The sequence below is a fragment of the Lutra lutra genome, chromosome 1 (assembly GCF_902655055.1).
Source record: "Lutra lutra chromosome 1, mLutLut1.2, whole genome shotgun sequence".
Classification (NCBI taxonomy): Eukaryota; Metazoa; Chordata; class Mammalia; order Carnivora; family Mustelidae; genus Lutra; species Lutra lutra.
Genome location: NC_062278.1, coordinates 129,404,713 through 129,428,187, shown reverse-complemented (window position 1 = coordinate 129,428,187; position 23,475 = coordinate 129,404,713). Strand labels below are relative to the sequence as shown.

Sequence of the window (23,475 nt, the reverse complement as noted above, 5' to 3'; positions counted from 1 at the left end):
TTTTGAAGACACAGTCTTCCTGTTATCTCTCTAGCATTATCTGGTCCTTTTAGGCCCAAACAGGTGCTCTTTCCTTCTCTCAAATGAACAAACAAACAAACAAAAAAAAAAAAAAAGAAGAAGAAGAAGAAAGAAAGAAAGAAAGAAAAAGAAAAGAAATTACAAGTAAAACAACTGAACTAAATAAAGTATACAATCTTTAATGAAGGTGCAAGAGGTAGCATCAAAAATAGAGAAAGAATCCAGGAAGGTGATACTCAGCCTCCAAACAGTGTTATACCTGATTCATGGCTGCATCCCCATAGGACCTCTCCCAGGTAGTTAGACAAATTAAACACTTTAACAAGTGTGTTTTTACTGGTTGGATGGCTGGCTGGCTAGAAGGATGATTGGGTTTCAAACACACCTAACAAATATATAACCAACTTGAAAACTAACCAGGACTCAATATGAGGGAATTAATGATTAGAATTAAACTCCTAGAGATAGAGTCTATATGCAAATGATAGTTTACATTTCATTCAACTGTATAATGAAATATATCTCTCAGTTTACTCACAGAGTGATTAAATTGATTTCAAAGACATTTTTCCAGCTTCAAGTGCCAATCAAAGAACTCTTAAGTAATAATTATCTGAGGTAGAAACCACTGAAACCAAAGGCGATCTACTTATCCCTATCTGGTTACTGGATAGCAAAACTTAGCTGCTCCTGATGTGATTTTCATGACAATAATTAACAACCATGACCTTACAGATGACAAAGAGCTCTCTATATGTTACCACATCTGATTCTCACACCTATACTACAGATAAAGAAACTGAGTTCCAAAAAACTTAAGTGAACAGCCTGAAAAATTAAACCAAGAGTCAAATGAAGGGTTCTCCCCCTCTAAATCCCATTCTGTTGTCAATAGAGCAAATGTATTCACCACCACCACTACTCTCATTTCCTAGCAAAGGCAGGAAGTAAGATTATGTGATTATTGTCCCCCAAAGGGGCAGTTTTTACCTTCCAAGTATCTGCACTTGAGATCTCTTTTCTTTTTCATGTTTCATAAAACCCACAGACTATCTTTATTCTGCACCAGATTCTTCATCTTCTCAGAGACAAGCATAGTTGGATTTTAAGCAGCAGAGATTTGTGCTAAGGCAACGGATCATAAGCTAAGGTTACCCCTCCACAGCAGGGGAGGAGGGGGGAGGCTGAACCCAATCAAGTGAGGGATTCTTTTGAACAGAACTGTAGCAAATAAGAATGTCCATCCGCAAACTTCATGTGTGGAAAATTATGATTCTTTTCCATCAATGAGCTTTAAGCAGGATGGGGCTGGGGTGCCTATGCTGGCATCTGCAGAGACATATGGCTCCTTCAGGTTCAGAGGATCAGGCCATGCAGGTCATCACTGGGCCATTCTTCACTTCTGGCACAAGGCTCCCTTGAGGTCCCAGAACCCCTGCCACATCCACTTCACAGTGATGCTCAGGACACTCTGTGTGCCCCTGTCCCACCCCATCTCTGTCTTTTGCAGCTCTGAGGACCTCATGGAAGGATGCTTTCTGCCAGCTGCCCTAGGCCCTTTTCAACCCACCCCACAGATGTTCCCTGTCTGGGGTTCTGCTTTTCCCTGGTTCCTGTCCAGGAAAGAAAATCCCTAGAATAGCTCTAGAGTAGCTCTCAACCAGGATAAGTCCCATTCCCCATGGGGTATTTTGGAAATGTGTGGGTGTATTAATTGGTTGTCACAATCGTGGGAGTTATATTACCTGTGAATTTCATTTTACTTCAAGATAGTAAAGAGAACTTCACAAGATATTTACTACACAAAGGAGTCGTTAAGTTTTAATAGGACTGAGGATAACTGCCTTCAACTGTCTTTCCTTCTCTTCCCAGAGTAATCTGAGGAAGGGTGACCACAGAGCCCTATGTTCCTAGTACCCCTACCATCCCATTCCTTCTCCTCCCCTTCTGACATCCCCTTCCCCTAGGAAAAGACCATCTAATCCAAGGGTTCAGAAAACCTGTCTGTAACTCCCTCTGACTTCTCTATTCCCTGGGCCCTTCATAGTCTCAAGTTTTTTAGCCAAAGCCCAGTCAAGGCTTCTACTGTCACCTCCCTTCTCTGAGGCAAGGATGCTACCCAGACAGAAGAAGTGTCACCAGGTAAGGAATGTACTAGGGAAAACACATCTGCTAGTATTTCCGAACTTTCTCCCACCACATAATCAAGAAAGATTTGCTTACTTAGTAGTCATTTGAACCAGCCTCCAGAATGGTTTTGTGACCTCCTCACAGCCACAGCACAAAACAGGGGAGGTGGGAGAGAGGCTGTTAGGAAGCTGTTAGATGGACCTCACTATAGCTAAGCTGCAGCACCATCAAAACACAGCAGACCCCTAAGCAGAAGGGTTCTAGCCAACCATCTGGCTTCCATCTTCCCACTTCTCCATTAAGAGAGTTCTTACTCACCTTCAGGACCTTGCCCCCAGATTCCCCTGATCCACTTGGGCAGAACCAACTTCTCCTGTTTCTGCACTCCCATGGCACATTTTACAGATTTCAGTCCTAATATGTTACATGGCGTAAGAGATCACCTCTGCATATCTCTCACTAGACTCTTCCTTCAGGAAGAGACCTTGTCATATTCACCAGAATTTTACCAGAATTTGACACTGTGCCTCCAGTTCACCCAAGGGAAAAAAACAAAAAAATCAACATAGTGTCATAAGACAGCTGTGCACCCATCCAAAAACCGTGTTTCTTAGTATTTCTACCACGTAAATCCGATTGAGCCCCATCCACAGGGGTTGGTGGGAACTTACAAAGGACCTCTCTCCAGCTTCTTGAGGTTGCCCTGGAAGCCCTGTGAGTGGTTATGCAGCCCAGAGCAAATGGATCCCCTGTCTTCCATTCACAGGAGACAGAGCCAGCTAATTATAGAGCCCAGTCAGAACAAAAGAAAAATGCAGATCTGTGGTTCAACAGTGACAAAGAATTTCAAGACAGTGTCAGCAGAGCATTAAAGCAAGTGCAACTGCACAGGCCACAGGCCCATGGAGTCAGTCCAGCCAGTGGACGTCTCTCCCATGCTCCCAGCCCCATGGCATGAGTCCTCTGTTTGGTAGCCTGTGACTTCCCTGCCTCCTTAACGAACTTTCCTACCCCTCCCAGGCTGCATACAAATGGGATACCATGTAAACAGGGGCCAGGTGTCTGCCACACAAACAAGCCTTATCTTCCCCCTTGCAGAATGAACCCTTCCCTTTCCAGGCTCCCAGAGATCTTTCACCCTCATAGATCAGGCTGCCCCAGCTCAAAGCCAACCTCAACTTCTCCCCTTCAGGTACTTGTTCTGATGAGCCTATTCTTGTGAACAAAGGCCCAGGATGGGAAGTTTTCCTCACAGGACCCTGGCACAGAAAGAAGCAATGCAAGAAGATTCTAGACTTGGGATCCCAAGCCAGGGGACAAGGCAGGCAATCCGGCCTCATTGCCCATTAACAACAGGGAGCTGTGGGTTTGAAGAATGCACATACTCCCATCTAAGGAGGTAACCACAGCACCACACTGGTAAGCATTTAACAATGGGCTCTCTGAGAGAAACAGGAAAAAACAAAACTGACTTGTAGCATTTGCTAGTGTTCATGATATAAATATCCCCACTACAGCTGATCTCAGTGATCTCAAGCTACCACTGCAGAGTTGGGAAGCTGTGCACATGCTCGTTCTCTCACAGGCTGGCAGGAGCCAGTGCCAACACGCACCAAAGAAAGGGCACCCGCCCAGTACTGCCACGTGGGTGCGGTTGGCAGATCCTTTGAACTTTCAGAAAGACTGGAAACTAGATTTTCATGTTTAATGCCTCCATTGCTAAATATTGGCTACTAATTCAAACCTTTTCAATATACTCTGGAAGTCAAAGCTATGAGGCCAAGCAAGTGTCCTGAGTTTGGAATCCTGACCCGGCCAGAGAGCTCATATTGGTAATGAGATGCAGAGGGAAATCTCACCTCTTAGTCCTTCATATCTCCTACATCGTGCAAATAACACATTAACATTTCAGATTACTCTACCCTACTAGCCTCTCTCATGCATTCACCCATCAGCCTCACAGAACATTCTGAGGCTTGTGACTGCTCAGCCAGAACCATTTCCAGTTACTACACTGAAAGATGCAGAGTGCTCACTACAGCAGCCCATTCACTGAAATTGGAATGAAAGAGCTCAGATAGAGACACCAGTTCTTTGGTATCTTCCCAGTGATATCTACAATATCGGCGAAGTATAAAAGTAATTGATAATAATGACTGATGGTGATGATCAAGGATAATGACGTACTTTTAAAAGCACAAGGCTCCAGGTTTGCTGGGTGCAGTTTTTCCCTTTTCCTCCTCTCCTGTTCTTCTTGGTGATACTTCATGTATATCCCATGTCACTCAGCAGCTACAGGAGACGGATGACTATGGGAGCAAAAGATAACAGGCGGAAGTAGTGAGAATTTTCTCTTGCCTGCAGCAGACAGCTGAATACATTTTTCAAGCCTGAAACATCGTAAGAACAGAATGATTTTTTAAATGCCCTTTCTTTTATTTTCATTCATTTACTTTTTGTGGTTTTTTTTAATTGCTCATTTTGCTTAAGGAGCCTCAAGGCAGGAACACAGGAAAGTACCATTAATTAAAATATTTAAAATTATAGCAGTGGTAACAATGCTCCCAAATAAGCTCAGGCAGCACAGACAGCAAACACAATTATTATCCATAATAGCAGCCAAATCATCACTACTGTGCTCTACTCAGAGACAATGCCTCCTTCCCAGAGTGCTAAGTGACTATGACAATGAGTAAATCATGACTACCTAAAATGAGACTAGATGGGATCTCTGGGGCACTCTTGATCTGTGCACAAACCTTGCCATTCCTCCTCCCTTAACCTCATTCCACATAAGGGTTTTCTAGGTGGAAAACTGCTGCATGGCAGCCACTTCCCCAGCTTTTCTCCAGGAACCTAGGGGGGATGCTCAGCAGTGAATCAGCCAGGGCCCGGTGTGCCAGCTTGTACCCCATAAACAAGTTAGTGCTTCTCCTGCACCTGGAAGACCCCTCTGTAGGAAATTATTCCCATTAAATATTAGCCCACTAGAGTAGAAATGGTAATAATTTACGTTAAAGCTTTTAAACACAGGAATACATAGAGAATAACCAACACTATTTCAAATAAGAATTCCTCATCCATTCATTCACTCAGGACTTACTGTGCACCCACCATGTGGCAGATTCTGGGCCATGTCTTCTTGTAGGCACCACAGAGACAATGAGATAGGAGAGCTGGTCCATATCTCTAGTGACCTCAGAGTTTATCAGGACAGATCCAGACAGTGACAATGCAGTGAAGGATGGGTGGCAAGGGAGCAAAGCAGAGAGGCACCCAACCCACTGGGGGAGAGAAAAGGAGGGGCCATGGAGTGCTTCTCAAAGGAGGCAATACCTAACTTGAATTCTAAAGGTACTCACAAAAAATGCTACTGGTCCCCCTCCCATATCTCCTTGGCACTTCACTCTTCCCTGCAGGACCAGCTTCCAACTGCCAACTGCCAGCTCCTACAACTCTTGGGCCAAGGGCTTCCTCTCTCTACCATATAAGCTCTGCATGCTCGAGTGCCAGGCCAGCATGCCAGAGAATTAACTCCTCCTAAGAGCAGCCCTCAACCAGTGACACAAGGAAATCGGTGGAATCTCATCTCTCAGGTAAGGTAACTCAGAGCCCAGTTCTTCACTGCTCTATACTACTTCTTAGAGTTTTCCAGAGGGATTAGCCAGTCGCCTGTTCAGGTAACTTGGTTTGACTGCCTTTACTTCCCTACGTCTTACCAATGCACTTCCCTCATCTCCAGTATCTCACAGGACCGTCATCTAAATCATCTATTTGGATCAAAATTCCTTGTCTCAAGGAGTGTGTTAGCCCATCTCAAACTAAGACAGTGCTCCCCATGCAGGGAACAATGTGAGAAAAGAACGGACAGAGGCAGGATGTAGTTATGAATTGCAAATAAGTTACCTGGGTCGGGCAGAAGCAAGAAGTGAGTGAAAGAGAAGCAAGTCCCTGCAGTGGTGATGGCCATGATTACACAGACCCCCTCTTAAGGTCTTTCTCAGTTTGAGCCTTTTCACAAGGAACTCTCATACACACATGTTTAGGTTAAGTATACAAAGTTACTCACTTGGTCCCTTATGCCATACTGGCTCTCATCTTGGCTCCCCCTTCTCATTTTATCCTATCTCAATTAAGTGATCTGGCCTCAAACACTCTGTCCTGACACAACTGACCTAGAAGCCCTGTAGGAGCCCCCGTTGTCTCAGTCCCAAAACCACTGACCCAACAACAGTGTCTGTGACCACCAATCTCCAAGATGGCTCCAAAGGACCCCTAGCCCACCCCAATATTCACAGCTTTACAAAATCCCCTCCCACTTTGTTCCAGGGTTGGTCTGAATGACCAAGAAAACATGGGCAAAGTGACAGCATGTGCCTTTCAAGGCTAGATCATCAAAGACATTGTGGTTTCTATCTTGGTCCTGGATCACTTCCTCCAGCAAAAGCTAGCTACCACATTGGGAAGACTCTTATGCAGCTCTTTGATGAAGTCCATGCGGTGAGGAAGAGAGGCTTTCTTCCTACAGGAAGCAAAAACCTGAAGCCTCCAGCCAACAACCAGGGGAGGAAGATATCTTGGAAGCAGGTCCTTCAGCCCAAGCAAGTTTTTGGAATACTGCAGTCCCAGACAACATCTTGACTGCTACTGGAAGGGAGACTCTGAGCTACAAACAAACATATAATCCACTCCCAGACTCCCGAGTCTCAGGACCTGGGCAAGACAACACTTACTGTTTTAAGCCACTAAGTTTTGGGGTAAATTGTTATGATGAAGGAGCAGAAGGCAAGCTGAGGGCAAAGCACAAGCAGACACCCAGCAAGCTCCCACTGCACTCCCTGGTGGGGTATGTGTGACATTCCTCAGGTTCTCCTGGCTGCCCAAAAGCTAAGGGAAGGGAAAAACAAATGGTTAACTGAGAGAGATTGCATTCCTTTCTTTTTTTTTTTTTTTTTTTTTTAATTTGACAGAGAGATCACAAGCAGGCAGAGAGGCAGGCAGAGAGGCAGGCAGAGAGAGAGGAGGAAGCAGGCTCCCCGAGAGAGCAGAGAGCCCGATGCGGGGCTCGATCCCAGGACTCCGAGATCATGACCTGAGCCGAAGGCAGCGGCTTAACCCACTGAGCCACCCAGGCGCCCCGAGAGATTGCATTCCTACAATTCAGGAGTCTCAATCAGTTTATAGATGTCTTCATGATTTCCAAGAAAAAAAGCATTCTTATCAATAGCCTAACTTCCAGAGACCCACAGACTCAATTTCCTGGAGCCCTAACATCACCCTCCCCTCTGTGAGTGATGTGGGAAACAGAGGCAGGAGGGAATGTAAACAAAATTAAATTTCTTTATGTTCTGCAGCACACTGAAAAGGACTTGGGATAGGAAGAAAGTAACATTCCTCGAGGAAGCTCCCAACTATCCTAATGTTAATGCTTTGCTAGGGGGAAAAACAAGGTAAGCTTGACAATAGCTAGGCCTCCAGCATCCTGGAGTCTTCTCTAGCATATGAATGTCCTCTTGGACAGCTCCCTTCTCATTACCTCCCCCAACTCCCGAACAATCAGCCGTTTCTCATAAGCGCCCCCTCCCAGTGCAGCAGCTCTTTCTGCCCATGGGTCCTGTCCTCATACTTTAACAAAATCACTTTTTGCACCAAAGAGTCTCAAGAATTCTTTGGCTCTGGACCTCACCAACATTCCAAAACTATATCAGTTACACAGCAATAGATAACTAATACAGTGTCATATCCCTACTCCACATCCAACCTAGCCCCACCTCTCAGTCAAGACAAAAAGAGAGGAAAAGATTACAGTAGGAGATGAGGAACATCTAAGAGATGATAGGAAGTGGACAGTTGGAGATAAGAGCCTGGTATCTGTGCAGGTTAAACACTAGGTTGGAGCCCCAATATGTAGTAATGAATAGTCAGGATATGGGCAGTCAGCGAAGACCCTGTTATGAAGGAAAAGGCCCAAGAAGTGCGTATGTGGTATATTTGTTCAAATTCTTCCTCCATAAATACTGGTAGAGTCAGTCAGTGTTAATAGCTGGGTTACAAGGAAGCAAACATGTGGCAGGTTTTCCTACTTCAAAGATGAAAAACCTGAAAGTCCCAATGGGGCCTGTATTAGTTACTACCAGTCGCTGCATAAAGACTTATACCATTACTTAATGGCTTAAAATAATAAACATTTAATATTCTCTCACACAGTTTTCACGAGTCTGGAATATAGAAGCCACTCAGATGGGTGGTTCTGGTAATATTTACAAAAACAATTATCATAATATTGTTTAAAATAACAAAATAGTTATCGTATTAAATTTTAAATATTATATTAATAAAAATGATCAAAATGTGCAACAACAGGAAACAGGAAAAAAAACTATGCATCTGCTAAAACTGAGGTTAAAAAAACCTTTTAGTAACATGGGAAACTATTCTTAATGTCATCAAAAAAGCATGATGTAAAATTACAGAGTATGATTCCAATTTTATTAAAATGTTCAAATTATATTAAAAGAATTCCATGTGCCAAAATGGTAATTGGTTATATTAGGTTATATTAAGTTAAGTAACAAACTACCCCCAAAATTAGTGACTTCAAACAAGAACCAGGGATTCGTTTATGATTCTGGCCAGTTTTTCTGCTGGTCTCTCCTGAAGTCTTTCCTGAGCAGCGGAAATCACCTGGTGGCACGACTGAGGCTGGACATCAAAGGGGGCTTCTGACACCTGTATGGTGCCCCAGATGGGATGGCTAGAACAGCCAGATCTTTTCACGTGGTAGTTCAGCACTCCCAAGAGGATTGTTCCAAAATAATAACCCCGAACATGCAAGCATTCGTTAAATCTGTGCTAGCGTTACATTTGCTAATACCCCATTAGTTAAAGATAGTCACATGGTATTAGGGCTATCGGGAAAAACAAAACCAACAGGATTTGTGTGTGTACACACCTTCTCATGTGCACACGCCTGCACACACACATGCCTGAAGCCTTAGGCTAGGCTGACAAACTGAAAGCTAAGGTAAGAGTGGCTGCTACAGTCTTGAGTCTGAAATCCACAAAGCAGCAGGCTGGAAACTCAGGCAGTGTTTCCATGTTGTGATCTTGAGGGGAATTTCTTCTTCAGAAAACCTTAGTCTTTGTTCTTAAGGCCTGTAACCGATTAGATGAGGCCCACCTGCAATATAAAGAGTAATTTGCTATACTCAAAATCTGATCTGATTTAAATATTAATCATATCTTTAAAAAAAATACCTTCACAGCATCACCAAGATTTTTTTTTAAGATTTTATTTATTTATTTGACAGAGAGAGAGAGAGATCACAAGTAGGCAGAAGCAGCAGGCAGAGAGAAAGGGGGAAGCAGGCTCCCTGCTGAGCAGAGAGCCCTATGTGGGGCTCGATCCCAGGACCCTGAGATCATGACCTGAGCTGAAGACAGAGGCTTAACCCACTGAGCCACCCAGGCAACCCCAAGACTTATGTGTGACCAAGCAACTAGGCACCACAGCCTAGCCAAGGTGACAAATAAAATTAATGATCACACATGACCAAGCCTAGTGTCAGTGTGGCAAAGGTCTACACAAAGGCATTAATACCCAGAAGCAATGCTCATTGGCAACCACCAAGAGAACAGGCCACCACATCTAAATGTATCTGGATTGGGGTTGCTGGGTGGCTCAGTGGGTTAAGCCTCTGCCTTCGGCTCAGGTCACAATCCCAGCATCCTGGGATCAAGCCCCATATTGGGCTTCCTGCTTGGCAGGAAGCCTGCTTCTCCCTCCCCCACTCCCCCTGCTTGTATTCCCTCTCTCACTGTGTCTCTCTCTGTCAAATAAATAAATAAAATCTTTTTAAAATAAATAAATAAATGTACCTGGATGGCAGGTTTTTTCCTTTTCTTATCTGTATGTTTCAAATTTTCTGCAAAGAGCATATATAACATTTGGAAAAATAATAAATGTTATATGATTCATATTCATTATTTTAGAATAAGAGACATACAGAAAAGTATAAAAAAATAAATCAACAAATCATTAGGAATCTCGTCAATCAAAAATAATCAGTTTTGGGGCAGCTGGGTGGCTCAGTGGGTTAAGTCTCTGCCTTTGGCTCAAGTCATGATCTCAGGGTCCTGGGATCCAGCCCCACATAGGGCTCTCTGCTCAGCGGGGAGCCTGCTTCTCCCTCTCTCTGCCTGCCTTTCTGCCTGCTTGTGATCTCTCTGTCAAATAAATAAATAAAATCTTAAAAAAAAAATAATCAGTGTTAATATTTTGTGATCACCCTTGCACTTTTATTTATATTCATACAGATGTTAAGAAAAAAAAGGAAAGATGGGGAGAGAGACAGCCAGAGATTCCCAAAAATGAGATAATTGTATATAAATTAAAATTTGTGATTTAATTTGTAAATTTAATAATTTTCTTAAACTTAACAAAAGAGGAAGAAACTGGAGAAAATTTGAAAGATCTACAGTACCTCAAATGTTTTTTCATCCCTGAGAGATATTAACTTCTAAAAAATTATCCTAAGGTTAGGGACATCTGGGTGGCTCAGTCAGGTAAGCATCTGACTCTTGCTTTCAGCTTACGTCATAATCTCAGGGTCGTGGGCTAGAGCCCCAGAGGTCTGGCTCCATGCTCAAGGGGAGTCTGCTTGAGATTCTCTTTTCCCTTCTCCCTCTGCCCCTCCCCCTGCATACATGCACTCTCATTCTCTCTCTCTCTCTCTCTCAAATAAATAAATAAATCTTTTTTAAAAATTAAGGTTAGGCAACCCACAGAATGGGAGAAGATAATTGCCAATGACAGTACAGACAAAAGGTTGATATACAAGATCTATAAAGAACTCCTCAAACTCAACACACACAAAACAGACAATCATATCAAAAAATGGGCAGAAGATATGAACAGGCACTTCTCCAATGAAGACATACAAATGGCTATCAGACACATGAAAAAATGTTCATCATCACTAGCCATCAGGGAGATTCAAATTAAAACCACATTGAGATACCACCTTACACCAGTTAGAATGGCCAAAATTAGCAAGACAGGAAACAACATGTGTTGGAGGGGATGCGGAGAAAGGGGAACCCTCTTACACTGTTGGTGGGAATGCAAGTTGGTGCAGCCACTTTGGAGAACAGTGTGGAGATTCCTCAAGAAATTAAAAATAGAGCTTCCCTATGACCCTGCAATTGCACTACTGGGTATTTACCCCAAAGATACAGATGTAGTGAAAAGAAGGGCCATCTGTACCCCAATGTTTATAGCAGCAATGGCCACGGTCGCCAAACTGTGGAAGGAACCAAGATGCCCTTCAACAGATGAATGGATAAGGAAGATGTGGTCCATATACACTATAGAGTATTATGCCTCCATCAGAAAGGATGAATACCCAACTTTTGTAGCAACATGGACAGGACTGGAGGAGATTATGCTGAGTGAAATAAGTCAAGCAGAGAGAGTCAATTATCATATGGTTTCACTTATTTGTGGAACATAACAAATAGCATGGAGGACATGGGGAGTTAGGAGAAGGGAGTTGGGGGAAATTGGAAGGGGAGATGAACAATGAGAGACTATGGACTCTGAAAAACAATCAGAAGGGTTTGAAGAGGTCGGGGGGTGGGAGGTTGGGGGAACCAGGTGGTGGGTATTGGAGAGGGCACAGATTGCAAGGAGCACTGGGTGTGGTGCAAAAACAAGGAATACCATTATGCTGAAAATAAAAACAAAATTAAAAAAAATTAAGGTTAAAGAAAATTTTTAAATTGTATGAAAACCATTAACAGATTACAGTCTTATTTTTAAACTAGAATTTAAAATGATATAGACTAAATCACTGCTCCTAACAGCATGGGGATGATAATACTCTCACACTTCCTCCAGCTTTCCCTCCCCTGCTCCACCTTGCAACTTCCACTGTTTAGGCTGGCTTTACCGCACCTAAGTCTGTAATAGCAGCATTCTATTCCATTCTATGCCGCTGCTCACCTGACCAAACCTGATCCCATTACCAAAGAGCTCTGGCTTCATGCAAGCAGATATAGTGAGGGCTCATACCCAGCTGCAACTTCATATTTAAGGCTGCTTCGTATATGGGCATCTCCTTGGCTGCACAGACTTTCCTTAGGTCTCACTTTCTAAACCTCAGAACTTTATACACATTGCTCCATCATCTTTGAAAGTTACTATGGCGTCTCAGAGAACAACCTAATCTTTCCCACTGGCAGGGACTACTCTGTGCCTAGACACCTGAGGAATTCTTTCTTTACAAGTTCAATAATTTAACCTAGAAAAATTCCGGATGAGGGTCATTCTCTATATGTTTGTCCTGGCATGTGGTACACCAGGCCACATGCAGATCTGCAGATTTGCATGTTCTCTGAATTCTTCCTCTTTGTTGCATTGTCTTTGACAGAGACACCCATTACCTTATTCTGAATCATCTTTGCCTCACTTCCTCTTTTAACTATTTAATTGCTTTTTTCTCTTCCCTCTGTATTCAGTATGATCATCTCTGGCTTTCCCTTCACTCCATTAATTCAGTTTTTAGCTATGTCTATTCTATTCGTTGCTATTTTATGTTACTTTATTTCAATTCATCTCTCAGGTCTGCGGTCTCCTTTTATAACTCATTCTGTAGTTTTATCATCTCATCTTTCAGCTCTTGTTTTATCACATTTATATTCCTACTAATTTTTTCTCTAAAGGAAAACATTCATGTGGAAGCTACTTCTATCCCCTGATTTATGTTTCTTCCAGATCTTACCTGACTTTTCCATATCCACACCTGACTTTCTGCCTAACTGACTTTTCAGTGGTATGTTTGCCTTGTTGTTCTGTCATTTCTTTTCATCTTCTTGGGCTTAATGTGAGCAGGTATCCATAACACTCTTCCCTCCTTATTGGGGCCAGTTTGCCTTCACCCACTCTGAGTTTTGTTTTGAGGCCTGGGTTTTGTTGGTCAAGCCACTTTTCTGCAGCCTGAGAGAGGACAGATCTCAGCCAGGAATGAACCCGGCCTTTGGTAATGGATCTGTGTTCTGAGGTTTCCTCTGAGAGCACTAAATGCCTATGACCAGGGCCCACTCACCATAGCTGAGAGCAGGGCTCAGTCCTATGGACTGTGCTTCATCCTCCAGCCTAACCCAATGTCTTAGGAAATAACAAGCCCTCTACCAACACCACCTCTGGAATTTGCAAACTGATAACCACCTTTCCAGAAAACAATTGGCAATGAGAATCAAGGCCTTATATATCAAGACCTATACTTATAACATTGATCCAGGATCTCTTTTGAGATTCTAGCTGAGAAAAGAAAAAGCAGGAAAACAAAGATTCATTTGCAAAGAAATTCTTTGGAGCACTTTGTATAATAACAATAAACTGGAAACAATTTAAATGTTCAACATCAAGGCATGTTGTAGTAAAAGCTGCAGCAAATAAAAATAGGTTTATGAAGAGCTTTAAAGATAAGATTAGATGTTTCTGATATAATATTAAGTAAAAAAAAAAATACAAAGTTAAAAATCCAACCGATGTTTTCAAAATGCTTAAGAACCATACCTAGGAGAAACCAATAGACTCAAAACTCCAGGAAGGTAAGAACCATGGCTGTTTTGTTCACGTCTATATAACCAGAACCTAACATAGTGCTTGGCATATAACAGAGGCACAATGAATATGTATGAATCAATGAATAAATTAATTCAGGAAAAGAAATTTATCTCAGGATTCAATAGCAAGAATAGTTATTTCTCAATGGCTTTGATTTTACAGATCTCTGATCATGCTCTGACTAGTAAAACTATAACACATTTGGTTAACTGAGATAGAGGCTTTCACAAAACACATTTTGTATATCACTATCTCATTTCCTCTATCCTTATTTTTTCTTTGACAGGAATTCTTTAAAGAAAACAGTTTTAAAGGTATAATTTGCATACCATACAACTGACCCACTGTAAGCATATAATTCAATAATATTTAGTAACGTCATAGAATTATGCAACCATCACCACCATCTGGCTTAAGAACATTTTCATTACCCAGAGAAATTCCTTCAAACTCATTTGTAGTCAATCCCAATTCCACCTTCAATTCCAGATAACCACTGATCAGCCTTCTGCCTATATAAATGTGCCTAACTGGACATTTCATACGAATGAAATCATACAACATGAAGTCCTTGGCAACTGGCTTCTTTCACTTAACATCTATGTGATAGCGTACAACATAACATCCACATTGTACGTCATTTCTTTTCATTGCTGAATAGTATGCCACTGTATGAATATACCACTTCTATTTAACCATTCCTTGATAACCAGTTGATAGACATTTGGATTGTTTCCAGTTTGAGGCTATTATGAATAATATTGCTATGAACATTCTCATATGAGTCTTTGTGTAGACACATGTTTTCACTTCCTAGAAATAGAAATGAGGGGTCACAGAATAAAAAAAAATTTTTTTAATCTTTTAAAAGCTGAAGAATTTTCCGCAGTAGCTATATCATTTGAAATCTCCACCAGCAATGTATGAGGGTTCTAGTTTCTCCACATCCTGGCCAACACTTCATATCATCTGCTTTCTTAATTTTAGCTGTTCTAGTAATGCTGTACAAGTATCACATTGTGTTCTAATTTGCGCTTCCCTAATTAATAATGTTGATAACCTTTTCTTGCATTTCAGAGCTATATGTATGTACTATTTAGTGAAGTATCTATTAAAGTATTTTGGCCATTTTTTAATTGGCTTGTCTGCTCATTACTGAGTTTTAAGAGTTCTTTACATATTCTGGATAGAAGTGCTTTATCAAATATATATTATGCAAATACTTTCTTCAAGTCTGTAGCTTGTCCTTGAATTTTCTTAGTGGTATCTTTTGAAATGGAAAAAGTTTTAGTTTTAATGAAATCCAATTTTTCATTTTTGTTCTTTTTTGCCTTAAGCTTTTGATATCATATCTAAGGACTCTTTGCCTAACTTAATATCACAAAAATGTCCTATGTTCTTCTAGAAGTTTTCCAGCTTATCTCTTACATTCAGGTCTTTGATCATTTCAGTTACTTTTTGTGTATGATGTAAAGTAAATGTCTAAGCTCATTTTTATTTTTCCAGATGGTTATTCAGTTGTTGCAGCACCATTTGATAAAAAGATTATTCTTCTTCCCATTAAATTATCTTAACACCTTTTTTGAAAAATCGATTGACTAGAAAAGTACAGAGCCAAAATTACTCACCCATTGATCTGTATACCTATAGTTATATCAATGCCACAGTATTCTGATTATTATAACTATATATTAAGTTTACAAATCAACTCCTGCAATATGGTTCTTCTTTTTTTTTTTCAAAATTGTATTTCCATATATATTTTAGGATTAGCTCGTCAATTTCCCCATAATTCTGCTGGCTTATTGAGACTGCATTAAATCCATAGGTCAATTAGGGGAGAATTAAGATGTTAATAATCTTGAGTCCTCCAATTCCTAAACATGGAATTTTTCTCCATTTATTTAGATATGATTTAATTTCTCTAAGAAATGTTTTGTAGTTTTCACTGAACAAATATTACATTCCTTTGCTAAATGTATTCCTAAGTATTTTATCCTCTTTGGTTCTTTCATGAAAGATATTAAGATTTTCATTTTTTGGATTGTTAGTTGCTAAGATATATAGAAACACAGTTAACTTTTATATATTGATCTTATATCCCGCAACCTTACTAAACCTTTATCAGTTTTAGTAGTTTCTGTGTGGATTCCTTAGGATTTTCTATATATGAGATCATACCATCTGTGACTAAAGACAATTTTACTTCTAACTTTCCCAAACTAGATGCCTTCATTCACTTATTCACTCATTCATTTGTTCACTCATTTTTGCCTTATTATACTTGTTAAGATCTACAGTACAACACTGAACACACATAGCAAGAGTGGACATCCTTTCCTTATTCTCAATTTTATGGGGAAGGAATTCAGCCTTTCAGCATTTAATATGGAGTTAGCTAACTCTATAAGTTTTTTATAGATTCCCATTATAAGGTGGAGGAAGTTCCCATACTTTGTGTAGTATTTTGATCATGAAAGGGTGAATTTTTGTCAAATGATATTTCCACCTCTATTAAGATAATCATCTAGTTTTTGTCTTGTATTCTCTTACTATCATGTATTTCATTAATGGATTTTTAGCTGTTAAACAAACTTTCGCATACCTTAGAAAAATGCTATCTGATCATGATGTGTAATACTTTTTATATACTGCTGAAATCAGTTTGCTACCATTTTGCTTAAAAGTTTTTATGTTCACAAGGGATAGAAGCCTTTTCTTTTTATGTCTCTCTGGCTTCAGTATAAAGGTAAGATCTGGTCTCCAGAAAGGAATTCACCCTGCCAACAACTTGAGACTCCTATTAGACTTCTGATCTCCAGAACTATAAGTTAAATGAAATGATGTTTTTTTAAGCCACTAGACTTGTAGAAACTTGTTACAGAAGCAATAGAAAACCAATACAGATTTTCTCAACTTCTTTAATCTTCTCAAAGAACCAACTTTTTGTTTCATCTACTTTTTATCTTCTCTTTTTTAAAAGATTTTATTTATTTGAGAGAGAGACTGAGAGAATAAGTGGGAGGAGGGGCAGAGGGAGAAGCAGAGTCCCTGCAGAGTAGGAAGCTGGACACAGGGACTGGATCCCAGGCCCTTGGGATCATGCCCTGAGCCAAAGGCAAATGCTTAACTGATTGCGCCACCCAGGCGTCCCATTTACTTTTTATTTTCTATTCCATTGGTTTTCACTTTGCTCTTTATTACTTATTCCCTTCTGTTTGCTTTGGGTTTAGTTTTACTCTACCTTTTTTCTAATTTCTTAACGGAGAAGCTTAGGTTATTGACTTAAGACCTTTCTTCCCCTTCCATATAGGCATTTAGAGCTAGGTATTTCTCTGTACGTGCTGCTTTATTTTCATACTATAAACCTGGATACATTGTTTTTCTATTTTCATTCATTTCAAGATTCTTTCTAACGTCCTTTTCAGATTGCTTTTTTGACCAATGGGTTATTTAGGAGTATGTCATTTAATTTTCAAACATTTGCCATTTTCCAGAGCTCTTCCTTTCTTTCTGTGAATTCAAGTTGCTCTCTGCTGTCACTTCCTTTCAGCCCAAAGGATTTCTTTTAGTATTTCTTGTAAGGCAGGTTTGCTAGCAACAAATTCTCTCAGTATTTGTTTATCTGGGAATGTTTTTATTCCACCTTCATTTTTGAAGAATACTTTTGTTTGCTTCAGAAACTTTTTCTTTCTTTCAATATTTTGAAAATGTCATTCCACTATCTTCAGACTCCATTGTTTCTGATGAAGTTAGCGTTCGTATTGCTTCTCTGGACATGAGAAATTGCTTTTCTGTTTTTGTTTTCAATATTTTCTCTTTTCTTTGGCTTTCAACAGTAATACAATGATGTGTCTATTTGTGTATTTCTTTGCTTTTCTTATGCTTGGGTTTTACCAAGCTTTTTGAAATTGTAAATTAATGTTTTTCATCAAATTCAGGAAGTTTTTGACCAATATTTCCTCTCTTTCTGAGATAACCATTACATGTATGTTGATACACTTGATGTTGGCTCACAGGTCACAGAGTTTGTTTTCATTCGTCTTTGACCTTTTTTCTCCCTGCTAATTAGTTTGGGTAATTTCTTTCTATTTACCTCCAATGTGCAGATTCATTCTTCCACTATTTAGTCACTCTAGTGAACTTTCATTTAAGTTATTATACTTTCAAATAAAAATTTTTTAATTGCCATATTTTTTTCTTAAGATTCACTTTTCACTAAATCCTATTATTCTACTTTTGTCTACTTCTTTAGGTGTGATTTCTTTAGTTATTTTAAAGTATTTAAAACACCTAATCTGAAGTTCTCATCTATCAAATCCAGCATCTAGAGAAACTCAGTTTCTATTGACTGCTTTATTTTTCCATACCATAAGTCAGATTTTCTTGATTATTGGCATGTATCATAATTTTTTATTGAATCTTGGACATTTTATTTTATTTTATTTTTTTATTTGACAGAGAGAGATCACAAGCAGGCAGAGAGGCAGGCAGAGAGAGAGGAGGAAGCAGGCTCCCTGCCGAGCAGAGAGCCCGATGCAGGGCTCGATCCCAGGACTCTGAGATCATGACCCAAGCCGAAGTCAGCGGCTTAACCCACTGAGCCACCCAGGCGCCCCGAATCTTGGACATTTTAAATCATATATTCTAGCAACCCTAGATTCTGTTCTCCCCTCACCCCTAAAGATTACTGTTGCTACCGCTGATTTATCTGATTCTCTGTTGAGTAACTTGCCTAGAGTAGGTCTGTGAAGTCTGTCTTCTCCATAGTGTCTGGCTTCTGATGTCTCTGCCCAGTTTTGTTCTGACTTTTTTATTTTCATTTTTAAGCCTAGCTTTCTAAAGTTCATTCTGATGTCTGTTCAACCGTGGATTAATTATAGGTTGTGCGCATATACCTTGAGCCAGGAAGGCCTCCATTCTCTGCTGATGGATCGGTGTGTGAGTTAGGGAGCCCATTCAAAATTCAGGACATTTTCAAGTCTCTCCTGGAGTTTACTTCCTGCCAGGCCCTCTCAGGTTGTCTCACATACTCCTCAGTACATCAGCCCAGGCTCTATTGGTCAGGAATGTGTAGATGGCTTAGGCTCACTCCCGTTTCTTCTGTTCATATGCACAGCCTCAATCAACCCAGGGTATGCAGAGAACATATCAAGCCTATAATGGTTGTCTCACTCCCAGAAACTCCCGTTAAATTTCTAATGAGTATGTTAGTTCACTGCATGCCCCAAAGAGACCCACAAACTTAGACTATCAAAGCCACTAGCCTTCCCTGTTTTCTTACTGCCAAGATCACCACATTAATTGACAATGGTCCAAATCAAGCAAGCCTCTTCTGGAAGTGGCAACAAATAACTAGTTTTTATGGCCTTCCCTACGTACATTTAGTAAACTATTTGTAGAAGTAGAGGAGTGATGGGAGCAGCCCCACTCAAGGTTACCACAAACTACCATTCTTAACCCAAAATTCAATCGTTTTCATGAATAAATGCTTTTCTCTATTACCAGTTAGCTAAATGGTTGTATTTTGATAGTGCGACCCAGTTTTATAGTTACTTGGTGGGGAGGAGGGAACTTTGTTGACCCTTTCACACAGGCATGTGAAAGGTGAATCAGGAAAACTTTTAAAAATCAGTTTTGTGTTTTGTGTTCTTTTTCTTCACCAAGTCATATCAAATCCCTTCTCTAACAACACAAAAAAGAAAGAAACAAACAAGAGGGAACAAGAAAGTAAAGTGAGAAAGAATTCCCAAAGTAAGAATATAAGCAAAAATATTTTAAAGGAGATTTCACTGGCTTTTCCTGCCCTTTTTTATATTTTCATTTTCCATTTTGTAATTTTAGCTGTGTATTTTTTATAATCTGATTTTTAAGTAGCTAGCTAATAAATGTTACATGGTTCAAAAATTAACCTGAAAATTGATGTATATAGTTTCTCAGTCCTTTAACCCATTCATCTACTTCTCAACCCCATTCTTCCATGGTTCATTTATTTCATTTTTATTTTTATTTTGTATTTATTTATTGTGTGCACTGCCTGAGTTTCTTTATGTAAATCAAGCATATATAAAGATATATTTTTGTTTATCTCCTTTTTTTAATAGGAGTCAAAACCCAATATACACACTGCTCTGCTCTGGCTTTTTTTCACTTCATAATCAACCCTGGAAAGCTTTCCATATCCTGCCAGTTTCCTCACGGTTTTGTGTAGTTGTGTTGGATTCCATTATAGAAGTAACACAATTTATTTGACCAGTCCATTACTGATGAATCATACACAGGAAGTCTCTGCCCACAGTCTAGGTGAAGCTAGGAAAAGGCGCTTCTCCTTTCAATGCTCCTCTAAGCCATTTTTCAACTAGCTAGAGAAGAGGGGTTGTCACTCCCTCCGCCCTAGCTCAGTCAGTTTATCCTAGCTCCAAGTGCAACTGACCACCAATTAGAATATGATAAGAATGGATGGATTAGGAGAATGCTGAGAGCCCACCTCTAACAGTGGAGAGTTTCTACCTGGGGAGCCAAGCCAAATTTGATCTCGCTCAGCTCCTGCATACACCTGTGGATATGTTTCCTGACTCCCAGTTGTAAAATAAGGTTCTTACTACACAAGAAGAACGCATGCTAAGACTTGAACCTTTACAATAATTTTTAAAAATATACACTCAATCTCTGAAGTTGTAAGCTGAAGGTTAAGCTAGGAGTCTTACAGCAAAGATGTTTCAGGGAACCTGATACTACTTCCTTCTCTAAGAACTTATGCCATAGTTGCTATTGAGGGGAAGGGTTGGATCAATGGGCTACTATATTAGCACCACATGCCTTTGGTCATACCCTCCTCTGTCTGATCCAAGAATGGATGACCAACATCAAGGAGCACAAAGTTTTGACTAGCCAGGGATAAATAGATCTTTCTCAATCAATAATTTATTCCAGAAGACACAGAGCACATAAGGATATAGGGGGCACTTGAACTGAAAAGTGATATACAACATGGCTGGAGAAGTCACCTGCCCAGAAGCAACATTTATGAGCCTAAATTGAAGAAAAATTCTTCTCCTTGATTGCAACCTAAGGCCAACTCTCCCATCTGGATCAACTTCAAAGCCCTTCTGCATTAGCGAGGCCACAATGCTTTGAGGCCACTGCTCAAAGCAAAGGGTGTTTGTATGGCCAGCAATGTCACAAGCTATCATCAAACAGTATTTGTCCTGAGTAGCAAGATCCCAGAATAGAAAGGTCCCCTTAGGTGCAGCCAATATCCGCCAACCCACCCCCCAAAACACCCCCTGACCAAACCCGTCCTCCTCTGCCCTTCAACGGTCTCTCCTTTTTGCACTCCTTTAATTGGACTTGTTTTTGAAGCCCATAGAATTTATTATTCAGAAAACAACCTTCTCTGCAATATCAACCTTAATTAACTGTGTTCTTTTTCTATCGCCTCCCACCCTCCACTTCATGCATTTGAATTAAGGCACTCCAGAGCCCCTGGCGAGCACCCCTCCCCCATCACAGACCCATCAGTGTCTACCAGCCAACCACGACCAGATAAGGGAAAATGGAATTCCTTATCTCTGCCTGCCAATGTGAAAGGGTCAAGGTTACCAAGGAGAGACCTTCCAAAATGTAGGAGAGGAAGAAAGAAGCCCAGCCTCTCTGGTTTCCATGGAAACAGGAGGTTGAATCATGGCACATCCCCGAGAGCCTGGCCTGCTTAGCTCTGCTGACATCTTTCCACTTAATTAGCCTCTTTATCTAGTGATTCTGCATAGGACCAAGTGTATTTTGGTGTCAGGGTGCACTGTAGATGATTCAAAAACAGAATGACCTTTGCCGCAGATCCCCAGTGCCTTGGAGAGCCACAGACATCTGCTCCCCCCCTCCTCTCAGTCCTCTTTAGGGCTCCTCTCACTCCTCACTCTAGTCAAAGCACCAGCCAGCACCATGAGGCCTCGGCTGGGAGGTGCCCCTATCCAGCAGCCCAGGAAGCCAGGACCCCAGCTGTCAGGGACGCCCAGCAGCCGAGCCAGGAGGAAGATTAATGACTTTGCCCACAGAAAACGGATAAAACAGCCCCAAAAAGACAATAAACGAGGGGCCGGCTGCGAGGAAAGCTCTGACAGTAACAAATACTGACTGACATGGCATTGTGTTCTCTTTCTAGATGGCTCTGAGCCGCCAGTGGAAACACAGATTCATTTAATAAGCGCTTCAGTGAGACAAAGGGGCCTTTAGGGGTTAGGATTGATCTCCACCATGTGCGTGTGCACACCAACATTTTGTGCATGAAAAGGAATGTCCGCGTTTGGTATCTGTCCCTTTGGAAATCCAAGGAGCGTGCTGTAATTTCCCAATCTTGTCTCCACGCTTCAGCAAATTTGTCACTAGTAGGTTCTCTCAGCCATGAAAATTCTCCTGCAACCAAGAGCCCAGGGCTGAAAGGAAATCAGTTAGGGGACTTAAAACACCTTTGATAAGTTTGACCTCTCTTTCAGGAACCTTACATTTTGGTGTCCGCAGCGGGACGCTGTTCCTCTTGTACACAGGCTGCAGTGACCTTTACAGGAAGCCTGTTTGGCCAAGGAGCAGGCAAAGGAAGCCAGGAGCCACAGGAAGGAGGCTGACAAGGAGATGCCAGGAGGCCTGGGAGCTGCCTTCCTTGTATTTTGCTTTCTTTTTTCCAAAGCAACTCACAAAGGCTGTGTCATGGAGGCCAGGGAATCTGGGTCCCATATCCTGTGTCAACACCAGCTCCATGTGCTCTTAAAGAAGAGGTTGTTTGATCTCTCTGGGCATCAGACTGCCATCAGAAAAATGGGATGACTAGACCTGAAAACTGCTCAGATCTCTTCTAGCTCTGTCGTGGGGGTCAGCCCTAATGTGACCCTGCCGCCTCTCACACCCACACCCCAGCATGGCTTCCTAAGCCTTTTCCCAAATCAATCCCATTCCCTCCACACTATCTCCACCCTCACCTCCCTAGCTTTGGGCCTGACCAGAGCCTTCACATCTCCTGCTGGACTGGCACCATGACTCCCCACTGGGCCCACAGCCTTGCTCTCCTCCCATTCATTCTCCAGAGCAGCAATTCTCAGGGTACAGTCCTAGACCAGCACCATCAGCAGTACCTGGGAACTTGTTAGAAATCCAAATTCTTAGGCCCTATCCCAAATCAGAAATTCCAGGCTGGGGCCCAAAGATCTGACTCCCCCAGATCAGAATAGTAAAACCTTCTTTGACCTGACCCCTCTGGGACTTTCCAGGTCCTTGTCTGACTACTACTTTCCTTGGAAAATATTTACTGTCTGGCAACACATATTTGTTATTGTCAGATACACTGTGCTGTGTCACAGCCTTGGTCCAGAAGCCACTCCTACTAGCTGGGATGTTCCTTACGGCCAATCCTCACTTCACAGGGCTAAGTCCTTATCAAACTTGAATTCAGTGCAGATGACACCCCTCCAAAAAGACTTTCCAACTTCCCCCACCCCCAAAGCTAGGATCAACACGCCTCCTTGTATTCCCAGCATTCCCTATGTATACCTCCACTTTGTATATCTCACCTTGTGTGGCAGGCAGTATTCTAAGATGGCCTATAAGATCTCCCATCCTACTCCTACCTGCCCCCCTCGAACCCCCTTGTACACACCCTCCATAACCTCTGGTATGGTGAATATGATGGATTTCACTCCCATAAT

The 23,475-nt window shown here is 41.3% G+C and overlaps 1 long non-coding RNA gene across 2 annotated transcripts in view; it reads right to left on the bottom strand.

The window, feature by feature from the left end:
• Nucleotides 1-23,475, bottom strand: part of LOC125104094 (uncharacterized) — a 66,737-nt gene that overhangs the window by 23,742 nt on the left and 19,520 nt on the right. For both annotated transcript variants that reach the window (XR_007128586.1, XR_007128587.1), the window contains exon 2: nucleotides 4,339-4,460. This is a non-coding gene — a long non-coding RNA (uncharacterized LOC125104094). The remainder of the gene's footprint in view (nucleotides 1-4,338; nucleotides 4,461-23,475) is intronic.